The 15,381-nt window shown below is 38.8% G+C and overlaps 1 long non-coding RNA gene across 1 annotated transcript in view; it reads left to right on the top strand.

Moving 5' to 3' along the window:
* Nucleotides 1-10,147, top strand: part of LOC111764283 (uncharacterized) — a 34,000-nt gene extending 23,853 nt beyond the window's left edge. The window contains exon 3 of the long non-coding RNA XR_002796933.1: nucleotides 9,234-10,147. This is a non-coding gene — a long non-coding RNA (uncharacterized lncRNA). The remainder of the gene's footprint in view (nucleotides 1-9,233) is intronic.
* The last annotated feature ends 5,234 nt before the right edge of the window (nucleotides 10,148-15,381 follow it).

Here is a 15,381-nt window from a genome sequence, read left to right as displayed (position 1 = left end):
TCTATCAGACATCTCAATGCTATAATTCCTCAGGACTCTATCGTGGACTGTCTTCTTGATCTATACATACTCTCCAGGTGTTTTATAAATCATTTGGCTTTAAATACCATAAGTATACTAATGATTTCCACATTTATATCTGTGACCCAGACTTGTCCCTTGAACTCCAAACTAATATATACATCCCATTTCAATCTGACAACTCCACTAGGATAATTCCCAGGCATCTGAAATTTAAATGCACAAAATGTAACTCCAATCCCCTTGTCAAAATTATTCCTTCCCTACCTCTCATGTCTCCATCTCTGTTGGAAAGGCTCTCCACTTGCCCTGTTACTCAAGCCAGGAGACCCCCATATCCAAGCTTTATGCAAGTTCTATTGTATTTCCAAATATATTTAACTTCCCCTTTGGTCCAGACCTTCATCAGCTCTCACCTGGAACAATGCAACCACATACAGATAAGTCTCCCTACTTCCAGTCTTGTTCCTCTCAAATTCATACTCTTTACATCAAAAGCATGGCCTCTTCTGAACAGCTTATATGACCAATTGCTTAAAACTTCTAGCTGCTTTCCACTGCACTAAAAATAAAATAAAACTGCCTGCTATAGTCTACAAAACCCTAATAAGCTAGAACCTGCTATCGTTCCAAACACACCTCACCACCTGCTATCACTCATTATATAATAACACCCATGGTCTTTTTTCAATTCTCGGAAATTCCTGCCTGGCAAGTGTGGGGTGTGGATTTCTCTCCACCTCACCATCATTCTTCACAGGGCTCTTCCTACTCATCCCTTAATGCAGTCTCAGCTTCACTGTGAGACCTTACCTAACCAGCCCCTAGTCCTCTCCCCTCACCTGCACACAACACTGCTCACTATCTCAACCCTTGTTTCATTTCCTTTGTAACATTTAGCATTATTTGCCATTCCTTTACACACATTTAAAGTATTTCAGTTGGGTTGGTTTGTCCCTCCCATTAGAATTAAAGTATATGAATGAAGAAGCTTTGAATTGTTCACCATTGTATACCTCATAAGAATGTCTACCACATAAAAGTTTTCAAACTATATTTCTTAAATGAATAAATGAGTATCTCTAAATCAAGTTTGGAGATATCCCTGCATTTTCATTACAATCACCATTTTTTAAAGGAGGTTTTTAAAAAAAAGTTGCCCTGAATGATATTGCAGGGACAGATGCAGGACATTATTTATCCTGCCATAACCCACTGAATGAACTGGGAGAGAGTGTAAACTATAAGGTAAACTATAATCCATGCTGTGTAGCAGTACTCCAAAATGTATTCATCAAATGCAATGAATGTGCCACACTAATGAAAGAGGTTGTTGATGTGGAAGGAGTGAGAATAAGGTGAGGAGTGTGGGTATATGGAAACCTCTTATAATTTTTAATGTAATGTTTTGTGTGATGTATGTATCTTTAAAAAAAAAAGATAACAAAATAAAATAAAAAAGCTATATGGAGGGCTTTGGAGAGATAGAACTTAGGCCTGCATTTGATATGTCATCAGACTCTCAGAATGTTTTGTGTTTGTGGTTGGGGGAGAGAAGGAAGAGGTGTGAAGGGGCATGTTATGGAAAGGGTGGAGAAAAACATAAACTTCTTCAAAGTCCAAGCACTCTCAAAGGAGGCATACATTTTCTAACTTAAAAAGACATTACCCACAGACACAGAGGATCTGCCTTTCCTAAATGTAAAACAAAAAGTATTTTATAAAAACAAAAAACAAAAAAAAAACCACTCTTATTTCTGCCAATGGTTACTTTGCTTCTCTATCCTTTTGCTCTCTCTTTCTGTATCTCTCAAGAAAGTGGGTCCAGAAGAGACAATCAGACAGAAGAAACAAAGTGGCTAAATATCTGGCCATGAGGAGAGAACCTGCAAGCAGGTCAAGATAATAGGGATTCAAAAGAAAATAAACACTAGACTGCCAAACATTTTTTTCTTTCTTATTTAATTCTGACTTTACAGGAGGCAACAAGACACAGAGGAGAGGGAGTGCTGGTGTATTTGTTACCTATTGCTTCTGTAACTAATTACCACAAACTTGGCTTAAAGCAACATAGATTAATTTTCTTAGGACTGTGGAGGCCAGAAGTCCAAAATGGGTCACTCTGGGCTAAGAGCAAAGTGTTGGTAAGGCTGGTTCCTTCTGAAGCCCATGGAGAAGCCTTTCCTTGCATTTGCCAGCATCCAGAAGCTTCCTACATTCCTTGGCTCATGGATGCATCACTCCAACCTTGCTTCTCTCCTGATCTGAACTCTGGCCTTCCTACCTCCATCTAATGAGGACCCTTGTGATTACATCAGGTCCACCCAGGTAATCCAGGAAAACCTCCCCCCTCAAAAAATCCTCAACTCAATCACCTGCAAAGTCCCTCTTTCCAGGTAATTAATTCACAGTTTCTAGGATTTAGGACTTGGATATATTTGGGGGGGGGGGGGGAATATTCAGCCTACACATCTGGGTTCCAATTTCAGTTTTGTCACTTAGGATGCCAAGTACTTTACATCCACTCTCATTTAATCTCCACAAACTCTCTGAAATGTAAGTACCATCAACTCTGTATTTTATATTTGAAGAAACTGTGATTTAGCAATGTGAGGTCACTTGACCTTATGTTAACTCTGGCAGAGCAGAAATGTGAACTCATGTTTGCTTAACTCCAAAGCCCACACTCCTGACTGCTATGTTGAATGAACTTCTGCATCTAAAGCCTTTAAAACAGGTCCTGACACATGGGAAATGCTTAGTAAATGGTAAAGCATTATTATTTATATAGTATTTTCACTTACTATACTATTTGACCTCAAACAAGTACATGACCTCTCTGAGTTTTAAATTCTTCATAGGATTATATATCACTCCTTCATTTGGCAAACATTCATGAAGGTCCAATCTTGTGCTAGGCAGTGACCTAGGAGTTGGACATTGTATTAGATGCTGCTGTGCAGTTTCAATGAAATGACAAATCAGCTCAGGGCCCAACATATAGAAGATGCTGCCCAGTGTTAGTTCCTATCTCTCTTTTCTTTTTCCTTTTTTCTTTATTTTAGATTTATTTATTTATTTATTTCTCTCCCTTCCCCCCCCAAACCTGGTTGTCTGTTCTCTGTGTCTATTTGCCGCGTCTTCTTTGTCTGCTTCTGTTGTTGTCAGCAGCACGGGAATCTGTGTTTCTTTTTGTTGCAACATCTTGCTGTGTCAACTCTCCGTGTGTGCAGTGCCATTCCTGGGCAGGCTGTACTTTCCTTCATGCTGGGTGGCTCTCCTTATGGGGCACACTCCTTGCGCATGGGGCTCCCCTACGCGGGGGACACCCCTGCATAGCATGGCACTCCTTGCACATATCAGCACTGTGCGTAGACCAGCTCCACACGGGTCAAGGAGGCCCAGGGTTTGAACTGGGACCTCCCATGTGGTAGACAGATGCCCTAACCACTGAGCTAAGTCCGCCACCCTCTCTTTTCTTTTTTAGATTATAAACTCCTTGAAGTTTTGTCTTGTTTGCCCTTTCTTTTTCTCATTGCAATTTAGCACATAGAAGTAACTATATATAATGTTTTCCAAATTGGATTGAATTCGATATGGATTATATATGACCTATGATAAGGCAATTACTCTGAATAGCTCTGTCCCTACAATGGGTTTTGGTAGTTATAATTTGAAGAAGTTGTCCAAGGAACATGGCTTTCAAGAACAATTGGATTCTAAACCTGGGGTGATATGTTTTTCACATGATTTAACCCTATTTTCCAACTTGTAGAAAGACTATATAGGTATGAGTGTTGGGGTAAGTTAGGGGGTGGAGGATGTGAAGGAATCCTACAGAGCTGGTGAAGAGATACCAGGGAAGGGCAAAGGACTCTTTAAAACTTATCATTGGGTATCTCTGGGAATCACTGAGAGGTGGACCTACACATCACACATACAAAAGAAACAAAGACTTCATATAAGTGGACCTACGTGCCATTACAAATGTTCCCTGTTGCTTGGGGCAAGAGGTTTTTCATCAATTCCTATCATTCCCTCACTCTTTTTTTTTTAAAACTCATTATTTTATTTCATTTTTTTATCTTCTTATATCATATCATCCATTCTAACTAATCATCATGACAAAAATTAAAATATCATAAACATACATTTGGATCTTTTCCCCTTTTTTTCTCCTCAAAAGAAATGTGTGTGAAAAAAGCAGCCCAAATCGCTGAAATAAATCTTTGCACTAGGACCGTGGTGAACTAATAATCCCTTTCCAGAGCCAAGTTGGGCTAATGAGGTAGTAGCATCAGCCTCCATTAGAGCACCATGGTTCCACCGATGAACTACTCAATAATTTGGCACCACTTGTCACTCAGGTCCTGCAAATTTAATCTGAACTCTTCATTATTTAAATAACTGCTGGGAAAAAAATGTTATGAGACAGACAAAGAAAGTAGAACCTCCTTTGAGGAACATCATCAGTATTAATATTAAAATAGATCAGAAAAGAGTATTTCATTGGTAAAGTAAGTTGAGATCTCTTAGTATTAAAGAGTATCTTCTTTAAGGATTAAATTTGATGGCAATGTCTTAGGTTTTAACATTATAGTCATTAATATTAAATGACTAAGTCATAAATAAATGCCTTAATGAAACTGAAGAGAAATTGGAGTCTTTCTAAATGAAACTCCTAACATCTTGCCATTTTTTCTACTTGATTTTACAACTGAATTACACATAATTCTACATTTAGGAAAGAATTGCAATGACATGGAAAGATCATTGAACTTGGGGTCAGAAGAGTGGCTTTCAGCCTTTTTTTCTGCCAATAGCTAGTTGAGTGATCTTAGAAATTACACATAATCACTCTGACTTACTTTCCTTCTCTGTGAAATGAGTGAGTTAAACTACATAAGTTTCAAGGTGCCCTAAAATATTAAAATTGTGAGGCTAATTTGCTTTACAAAAGGATACCTTAATATGTATTCCTGAGGAACCTTATTCTGCAGGATATCAATGAGTGTTCCATGAAAAAAAGTGGTTCTGTGGTTCAAACAAATGGGGGAAATGTAGAGTTAAGCAAAATTAAGCATATTTATTTCACTGCATGCCATTTCTGAACCATCAACATGCAAATGTGCTCTTATATTCATTCATTCCATCTACAGTTATTTATGAAGAACTCACTATGCATCAGATACCAAAGACACACTGCTAGAGGGAAACAGACATGGTCCTTGTCTTCAAAGAGTTTACAATCAGTGGAAAAAGTAGACATTTATCACATAATTATATAAATAAACATAAAATTATAATTGTAGTACATGTTTTGGAGAGGTACATGGTTCTTTAAAGCATTCACAAGAGGAAATTTTAGTCTAGCAAGAACGTGTCAGGGAGAGATAATGGCACTGAGAAGTGAAGGATGAGTTTACCTGAGGAAGGAAGGGGATCGGTTCTAAGCAAAAGGAGCAACATGTTCAAAAGCCCTGTGGTCACCAGGAATATATGATGGACAGGGAAAAAGCTGACCTAACTGGAACTATCTCCAAAAATGACATAAAGAATGCAATGTTTCTCATATTATTTGCTCTTAAAAGTCTCTCTCTGCCTCTCTCTCTCCCTCTCTCCCTTTCTCTCTCTCTCTCTTTTTCCTCCCCCCCCCCCCCGCCCCCCCCAATATGGGTTGGCTCAGTCTTGGATCCTGCCTAAGGGTACTTGTTTTTAGAATACCAGAGGGTCCACTATATGTGCCCATAGCATGAGTGTAAAGTAGACCACTTTCCTACATGTTTGTAGGAACTCTAAACTTTATAAAGAGGTAGAGAAGAGGGCAAGATGATGGATACGTATGTGGATATGAGAGAATTTCTTAGGAGACTGTGGTTAATTCCAGTGAAGATTTTTGCATGGTGAATTTTTGGCATAACAGTTACTCTACCTGAGGCACACCCCAGGAATTTCTGGAAACATGAACAGGGGTGTAGGGGTGGTAAGGAGATGGGAGAGTAAAGAGAAACCTCTTATTTCAAAACTGAAAGCCCTTTATCTTCAGAGGTGGAGGGTAAACCACTTCCGGAGCAAACATTTAAGAACACATTTTTTTTGTCAATGTGAAGGTAAGAAAAGGGATTTTTCATAAAGCCAAGATTCTTTTCTGAAATGGAGACATTTGTAATAAGGAAGAGCTAAATAGGTCTCCAGGTAATATAAAAAGTGATCATCATTGTGTTTAGCATTGTGGTGATATTATATTTACAGAAAAGATATTCTGGCAATGATATTAACTGAAGAAAAAAAAAAAGCAACTATAGTGGCTAAAAAATAGGGGTTCGATTTTCTCCCATTACAAGATGACTGAGGGAAGGCAGCTGCTAACTTTGGTCTAGTGACCCATCAAGGTTAAAACTAGTGTTATGGTCATTTCTTTCTTTCCTTTTATGGTCAGACGATGATGGTCAATGATCCAATTATCCAGTTATGACATCTATATTCAAGATAGAATGGCAAAAGTTTTCTCAGAAATTCCCCAGAAGATTCCCTTTGCATCTCATTGCCCAAAATTGGGACACATGACTATCCCCAGCTGTAAAGGAGGCTGGGAAAGAGAAGACAGAATAGTAAGATTGACTAGAGCCAATCTTACTTCATCACTAGAAGCTAGGAACATCATCACCTAATCAAATGGGATTCCATTAGCAAGGAAGAAGGTGAGAGATGGATTTTGGATAGGAAATAACAGTGTTTTCTCTAAGTAAGGATTTTAAAGACTTTGTTATTGTTGCTGTTCACTTGTTTGTTTGTTTCCTTACTTCAGCCCTGGAGAAGTTGGAAGTTGAGACTCCAGGTCAGGGAGATGTGATCAAATCATTCTTTCTGATCAGTTGTAAACTGGTCCTTATAACATAGCAGAAGGGTACAAGTTTCCAAACACTTCTTTTCCAATGCCCCAATAGAGGGACTCCTCCAGAAGTACTTCACAGAGAGCTTATTAAAATGTACATTCCTCAGTTTCCCTCAGATATTCTGATTCACTAGGTCAGTTTTTAGTCTGTTCTTATGACACAATACCTAGATGCTACTGCTACAGAGAAAATTTGCCAAGTCCTGAATTTGGTGAAGATTGCACCTGAGAATTATGAGAACATCTAGTGTGGCCTATAAGCCCCTTCTCCTTACCTCATCCCCAACAACATGAATTCTTTTTCTCTTGTCCCTAAGTCTTCAAACTGATCTTGTTAGAATCTGGTCTTTGCTATGCTAAGGGAATAAAGGATTTGTCCTGAGTCAAAATGCAGGGTAAGGCAGCACAGGAACAAAGAGCTAGAGCTTGGGGGAGACTTATAAGATAGTAAGAGGGGCCTTGCAGAGCTCCAGAGCAGCAATCTGTTCTAGACACTGGATTAGGTGACAAGGACAGGCTAGATGCATTTGTGAAATGTGTACACTTCTGTATTAATTTGCCAACAGACTGCCAATGCAGAGTACCAGAATGTGTTGGCTTTTGTAGCAGTTTGATATTGTTTATGAATTCCAAAAATAGATATTGGATTATGTTTGTAAACGGGTCTGTCTGAAGTTTCACTTGTACTTAACAAAATTATGAATAGGGCTTTGTTTGGGCCATGTCAGTAGAGTGTTGAGTTTCCGCCCCTTGGTTGGTGGGGACTCAGATAAAAGACATGGCAAAAGACAGAATTGTGAGTTTTGAGCTAGAGCTCGGGAAGTAAAAACACAGAGGAGCAGAGTAGCTGAGTCCTGAGAAAATCGAGCCCTGGAGAGAGAGACAGTGCTGGTCACCTGATAATTTACAGCTGCCTTGTGGAGAGAGGCAAAGCCTAGAAAGCCTTATAATCTACAGCTGACTTTGTGGAGAAAACGGAGGACTGCCTGGAAAGAAATGAGCCCTAGGAAGAGAGGAGCCCAGGAAACATGAACCCTGGCAGATATTGGCAGCCATCTTTCTCCAACATGTGTCAATAGACTTTGGTGAGGGAAGTAACTCATGCTTTATGGCCTGGTAACTGTAAGCTTTTACCCCAAATAAATATCCTTTATAAAAACCAACTGATTTCTGGTATTTTGCATCTGTACCCCTTTGGCTGACTAATACAGCTTTTGTAAAGGGTATTTATTTGGGGTAGAAGCTTACAGTTCGAAGGCCATGAAAAGTCCAACTCAAGTCACCATAAGAGATGCTTTCTCACCCAAGACAGCTGCCATGTGTTGAAGCAAGATGGCAGGCGATCTCTGCCTGATCTCTGCCTTCCCCTCCAGGCTGTACCATCTCCTGGAGCTCAACTGAGGGCAACCCGGCATAGAACTTACTCCTACCAGCCCTCTTCTATCAGGCTTGGCGGCTCCACTTTCTTCCCAATTTCAGCTGCACGCTATCAGGCAAATGCCTTATCTCTCCTTAGGGCCTCAACTGATTGAGCCTCTCCTTTCTGTCACATGGCAGGATCAAAAATGGCAGAGCTCTCTTTTCCGATGTGTCTCCATTTTTAAAAATCAGAACCAGCAAGAGGGTGGAGACTTAACCTGAGTCATGCCTCACTGAGGTAGTCCAGTTGAAAAGAGGTGTCACACCCACAGGAGTGGACCAGCCCACAAACACAATCTTTCTCTTTTGGGGGTTCATAAAATAATTTCAAACTGCTACAACATCCCTTAGAGATTCTTGGAAAAATCTGGGAAGTAGAATCAGGTAAAAGACTAAACTTCTGGGATTAGGTAGGATGGAAATTCAAACTATTGCTAATTGGACCTTAAAGGGAAATGGGGCCCCTGAGGACTGGAGAAGTCTGGATACTGATATTATAATAATGTTTACCCACCAAATATGAAAGAAAGAAAATGAAACAAACATTGAATGAGAGCCAATTATGTGAAATAAATCTTCATAATTATAGAAGGTCGGTATCACTACACCCTATTTGTACTGGGGAAGAACCTGAAACTTAGATTAAATATGGCCATAATGCTAGTAAATGGTGGAGACTGCTTTTGAACCAAGATCTTTATTCCATATCCAAGGTTTTTCTCATGACAACATTTTACTTCTCTATCTATATATCATCTTTTGTCAAATTAGAATGTGACACTGAAGTGTTAGTATCTAAGAATTAGCTCTTCACTATTTGTCCTTATTGAAATGTGTTCAATTTGTGGCTGCTAATGGTGAAAGTACTTTTCTCTACCTCTTTCTCAACTTGTGATAGATACACTTCATAAGGATCCTGAAAGCCTCTTCTGCTTGGAAAAAATGAGGGAAGGTAGAGCATAATGCAAGAGGAAGTGGCTCTGGGACTTCTCAACCCAACAAGAACTGCACAGATTATTAAACAGCTTCAAGTGACTTAACCATGACATAGAGCCTCCAGAGAACAATGGGATCATTGTCACACTGTTCCTGTAGAGGAAACTGAATGACTCGAGTGCTCTCCAGCTTTCAGAGTAAATGAAAGGGGAAAAGAAGCAAATGGTGTTTATTTGCCTGGGAAGATGGGCCAGTCCAGCCACTGTGGATTCTCTAGGGCATCATCACTGTGGATAAGTTTGCACACACATAGTTGCTTTGCAGGATAGCCAAGAAACCCAGAAAAACTGGCTGAGACGCTCCTCTGTAGGGCCAGTCCAGCCATTCAAAATAAAAACTACTAATTGCCCTTTCTAAGCTGTCCCATCTATTCACTAGCTCATTAATCTGTTTTCATTGTTTAAATAAAAGTTTTATAAATTTAGTAGATACTAATATCAGACATAACAGGCTCGATTATGCTGAAGTAAAAATAACTCCAAATCTTAATAACAACAACAACAAAAAAAGGTGTTTTTCTTGCCAGGCTATGAATTCATGGCAGATTGGCAGGAATCTCTGTTCCATGTCATCCTCACACAGGACCAAAGCAGTCTGAGATTCATCATCCGGACTTTTATTGGTCAGCAGACGGAAGGGGGATGGAGAATCATACAGTGGCTCTTAAATTTTATTTCATTCACATTTCATTGGCCAAAGAAAACCAACAGCCCTCAACTACCTTCCAGTGGGTGGAGAAGTTTGGTCCTCTATTGTGCCTGGAAGCAGAGGGAAACAACATATCAGTGAAAAAGAGTAAAGTCTGACACAAACATCGATATCCTACTACACAAAGGCTGTCCATTAATTTGATCCATTGTACCTTAAACTGGAAATGGTCTCAAAATTTGTCTATTTACAAATTAACCTTTTCCCTAGTGCCAGTTCAAGTCTTGAGCCTGAAACCCGTTTGCAAAGGACTGCTCTGTAAGACACTCACCCCAGAAACATTCTTTACACACCCAATATACCACTTTTCTCCACCACCACTCCCACCACAGCTAACCTGAGCTGAGACACCACAGCCATGTCAAAATGTAAAATCACTCTGTTCTATTATAATTAATGTGTTTTAGGACTCTAGTGTTTTTTTCATCCCACAATCATATCAGAACTTCACCCCATTCTGCTCCATCCTCCACAAATGGGGCTCAAAGATGCATTGAGGTTCACAGACAGGCTGAAAGAACTTGTTGATGACACTTGGTGATCTTTTTAAAAACTGGAAGTTTTATTGCTTATCCCTACTTCAAGAATTTCCAAACCAAAGTAGATATGTCAAAATGTTCTCATTAATAGGATAGATTGATTTATTTCTTTTCAAGGACTAGGAGACTATGTCATCTTCTCTTAACCTTCCAGTCAGAGTAAGGGATTTGGATGGAGGTAGAGTTTCAGTGAATCAGGAGATAGGGCTGGGCTGTAGAGTAATGGGTTTATCGCAGCACACATTATCTACATGTTGTGGAGCATAAAGAAACAGCTATGAAATCTACCATGTGACAGGGTTGGGCTAAGTGATTCTGAACCCTAGGAGGTCCATGGGTTGATACCAAGTAGTTCATGAATTCCTGACACAGAATGAAAATTGTATTTATGCATATATCTATCTATTCTTCTCAGAAGGTGATTCATAGCCTATAAAATTCTCAAAAGATAAAGATTCATAAAATGTCAATAATCTCAGTATGAAAATAATTTAAAAGATTTAAGAAGACTGGGTTCATCAGTTATCTTAAATAACATAGTGAAAATATATAAAATATCCCTAAAACCTTCTTTTCTCTAATGGTGGGGAAATTGAGGAGGTCCTGAAAGCTCTATATGATATCGGCATTTCACATGGCTCAACCTAATACATGAGCGCACTAAGCTTCTTCTGGTTTTGAAATACGTATTTTTTATTCCAAATACTATCAAACTATTTATGACACTGAAAACATGCTACTGTCAGCACTTTCCACAAGACCAAATTAATGGAGACTGCTACTTCTCCCATACTTTTGATATAGTCTTTGCTCTCCACTTCCCTCTTTTACATGGAACCACATACCTCTCCTCCTCCATATGCCAGTTACTTTCTAAGACTCCAGCCTCTGGCTTAACAGTCCTCCTAGTCCTTACATCTCCAGTCAACCTCATCAGTAGCATCACAGACTAGGTTGGTGACCCTCTCTTACCATCTGATTTTATGGATCCTTAAAGTCCCCAGCTCCAACAACCTTCAAACACACTCTATTTGAGAAGTCAACATGATGGACTTCTCCATTATCACACAAATTGCTCCAGGTAAGGGTCTGAAAATCTGAAATACTTATTCCCACTGGATCTTCCCCTTGCTTCCTTGATATCCAATTGTTCATCCAAATAAGCTCACCAGATCCCAGAATTAGCCCAACACTTTTTAGTTTTATTTAAAACCTGATGCAAATTGAATTTTGATTGGTCATATCAACAATGGTCTCACCAGCTTTCAAGAATCCCCCACCCTCTTGATTACTATTCTTCCTATTAGCAATACTGGGGTACTTCCATCTTCTACTTTCCCACACCCTACTTTCAGGCAGCTGAGAATTTCTGTTGAATCCATGTCAATTTGGCCCAATACAAAATCATGCTACATCATTTCAAAAGGTTCCCCAAATGAAAGTATTCTGTCCCTTCAATTCTCTCTTCAATTATTTTCCATTCAGAATTTTTCCAAATTGATATTCTAAACAAATAAATACAAAGTTACTCTGAATGTATTAATAGATGCTCAATTGTGTTTTAGAAGCTCTAGTTTATACAAAATTAAATGGGTGACTTCAATGAAGTCTTTCTTATAACCTTATTTTACCAGTGCACGTGAATCTTCCAGAGAAAGTTCTAGTATACAGCATTTTCCAAATTTCCCCCCTCACAGAAGCCTACTTTTGCAGCAAACTTATTCTTCAGGGAACATCATTTTGGGAAATGTTCCATGTTCCACACTCTTCATTTTAATTCAGAATAAAAATAAGACTTTAAAAAATATTTTTCTCTCCTATTTTAAAATCCTTTTCTTGCAAGCATCCTTAAGTACCACAGCATCATAATAAGCAATTATTTGGATTTAACTATCTATTTTACTGAATTTCTTTTGTTCAGTACTCTTTTCTTATTAAATATGTTTTCTTTTCATGGATTCATCTTTTATTTTAATAGAAAGCACTTTAAAGTATTTTTTTAGCAAAGGACACATGAGTCTTATATTTTTCTGAATACGGCTGATGCCTGAATTTTTATTCTTTTTTGAATAATACTGAATACTAGCTCCAAAATCCATGTCTTCAGAGTGTTTATACATTGATTTATTTTCTTCTAGGTTCCTGCAGTATAGATGTGATGTTTGATGCTTGCTCACTCCTTACCTCCCCTCCTCCCCTGCCCTTTTTATTTCCTCTATCTTTTGGTAGGTCCCTTCTTCATTCTCACTGGAAGTATGCTGACTTTTTTCTTTATTCATTTAGTTCTGAAAAGAAATTATAAATTTTATATATAGAGAAAGAGAAAAGTGAGACTATATGTATATATTCCTTCTTGATGAACCATTTTCATTTGAAGACATGGGAGTCTCTTCAGCTCAGGGAGCAGTTCCTTTATCTCTTCTTGTCCATCTTCTTTTATCTCTTCTTCTGAGTCACTTATTAGACAGATGTTGGATCTCATCAATGCCTTTTAACATTTCCCTCAATATTTCTAATCCCTTTGTAAAACTTAGGTTGATATTATGGTGAGTTCTATTTCCTTATCATTCAATTTACTATCTGTGAATTTTTTTCTGAGTTTTCCTTTTTAATTAGTACTTTTTTATTTTCTTCGACTGTGTATTTTCTTGTCTTTCCATTTATATTAATGATAGTTTTTTGAGGATGGCTTTTTTTCTGTTCCCTTCATTTTCTCTGTTTTCTCCTAGCTTTTTTATTTTACTTATTTTTATATTGGTTTATGTTGTTTAAGCTAGATGTTGTCTTCAAAAGTCTGGTGACACTTGCTCCCTGATTGTATTTAAGAGTGAGGCACTGACAATCTTAGCAAATGCCACTGAGTATGTTAAAATGCTAAGCAGGTTTCCTCAAGGGACTTAGTTTTAGGTATCTGTACATCTTTTCCTTTTAAACAGACAGTTTTCCCAGAGAGAAATTCTCTAATCTCCTGCCTGGCTATGCAAGGTCAAAGGGTGGGAAGGGTGGAGAAGGGGGACAGAAATGAGGAATAAGCCAGGACTGTTGCAGCATTCTGGAATCTGAGGGGGAGAAAAGGGAAGGAGGGTGGTATGTATGGTGGTTTTGTTTCGTGGTCCCCCTTGTCCCCAGCTGTGCTTACGGGAGTATCTCTGGTTGGAGACAAAGTTGAAATTTCCCTGGATCATTTTCTCCTAAGATTAATCCTCTGTGTTTTGTCAAGTTAAGGAAGTACCAAGAACAGAAAAGTGGAGTCAGGTTTCTCACCTCCCCTACACACCTATAACAAATCTTGTTTTCAGTACTACCTCTCACTCCAGCCTTCAGAGATTTCTGAAGATCATTGTTTTTGAGCATTTCTAAAGTCCTGGGGCATGAACTGGCTTCTATCTTATTCTCTTTCCACTCTGCAGGCCTAAGCTTCAGTTTTCTCTACTTTGTTCAGTTACCACTGGCCCACCTACTTTCCATCCCCTTTACTTCATTGACATCTTTTTTCTGTCATCATCTCCTTTTTAGTCTCTTTTGTCTTTGTGGGCTTTTACTCTTTTATTTTATTATGGTCATTTTCAAAGTCTTTCAAGAGGAAGCAGTGATAAATGCTTCATTAATCCATTCTGGTTGAAATGGAATTATTCACACAACTTTTTCCTATTTCTCGAATTTCCCTTTGTTCAGGAAATATTCAATGTTAATGCAAGGAAAAAAATAGTCTTCTTTTGTGTACTTCTTTTGGCCTATCTTAGGTATTTAATTCTGTTCATTTCATTGACTTTCAAGTTCTACAGTGGTACAGGATTTTAGAGATGGGAAGGACTTTAAAAAAGCCAATTATATCCCCTCCTTAAATAGGCACTCTCTCTACTGACCTAACTACATAGGATTACTTGTATTTAAAATCAATATCCGACAAAAATATATTTCTCTGTAGAAGTCATTCTGAACTTGTTCCAAAATTTGAACCCACATGCAAAATTTTGCCAGACTTATCCTTTTTAATTCATCAATGTCCCTTGAATGCTGCCCAATCTCCCATCTCCACTGGCACCACCTTTCCTTCTCTGCTTCTTCACCTAGAAAATTGATATTCGTCTTTCAAAATCCAGTTTACAAAGTCCTCTCTTTTTAAAATCTTCCCTGACCACTCCTTCCTTTGTCTTCCATGGATTTTCCCCCCACAGCTTTGGTGACTGTTATAACATATTACTGTGGATATTTGTTTTTGCATCATATACCATTGCCTATTAGTACCACGGTTTCCTCTAAGGCTGGGATGACATCACTTCTAACCTGTGGCAGAGCCTCAAGTGGATAAACCAGTAACATGGAGAGATCATTCCAAAGAACTACTCTCAGTTACCACCTGAGAGCCTCCATGTTGCTCAAATGTGGCCTCTCTCTAAGCCAAACGTAGCATATAAATGCATTACCTTCCCTACAGAATGGGACACGACTCCCAGGGATGAGCCACCCTGATACCGAGGGATTACCACCAAGCACCTGCTGTAATGCAACTTGAAAAAGACCTTGAATAAAAGGGAGAAATGGTAAAGACAAATGAGTTTGTATGGCTAACAGAGTTTAAAATGAGTTGGGAGGTCATCAGAGAGATAAAGCTTATGCACATCTCAGTAGGACCTCATAGACAGCCAAAGTAGATACTACCCCAAATAATGGGGCTCCTGTGGGCTCCAGAGACACCCAGGTCCTAAGGTCATGGCAGATAGTTCTGGAGTTTGGTGCCTTGCCAGTGAGCCCTGCTTTTGAGTTTGTGCTCCCGAGTGTGACAGAGTTGGACTCAGATAT

The sequence above is a fragment of the Dasypus novemcinctus genome, chromosome 8 (genome assembly GCF_030445035.2).
Source record: "Dasypus novemcinctus isolate mDasNov1 chromosome 8, mDasNov1.1.hap2, whole genome shotgun sequence".
Classification (NCBI taxonomy): domain Eukaryota; kingdom Metazoa; phylum Chordata; class Mammalia; order Cingulata; family Dasypodidae; genus Dasypus; species Dasypus novemcinctus.
The sequence above is the reverse complement of the archived record's forward strand: the minus strand, read 5'-3'. Positions and strand labels throughout refer to the sequence as shown.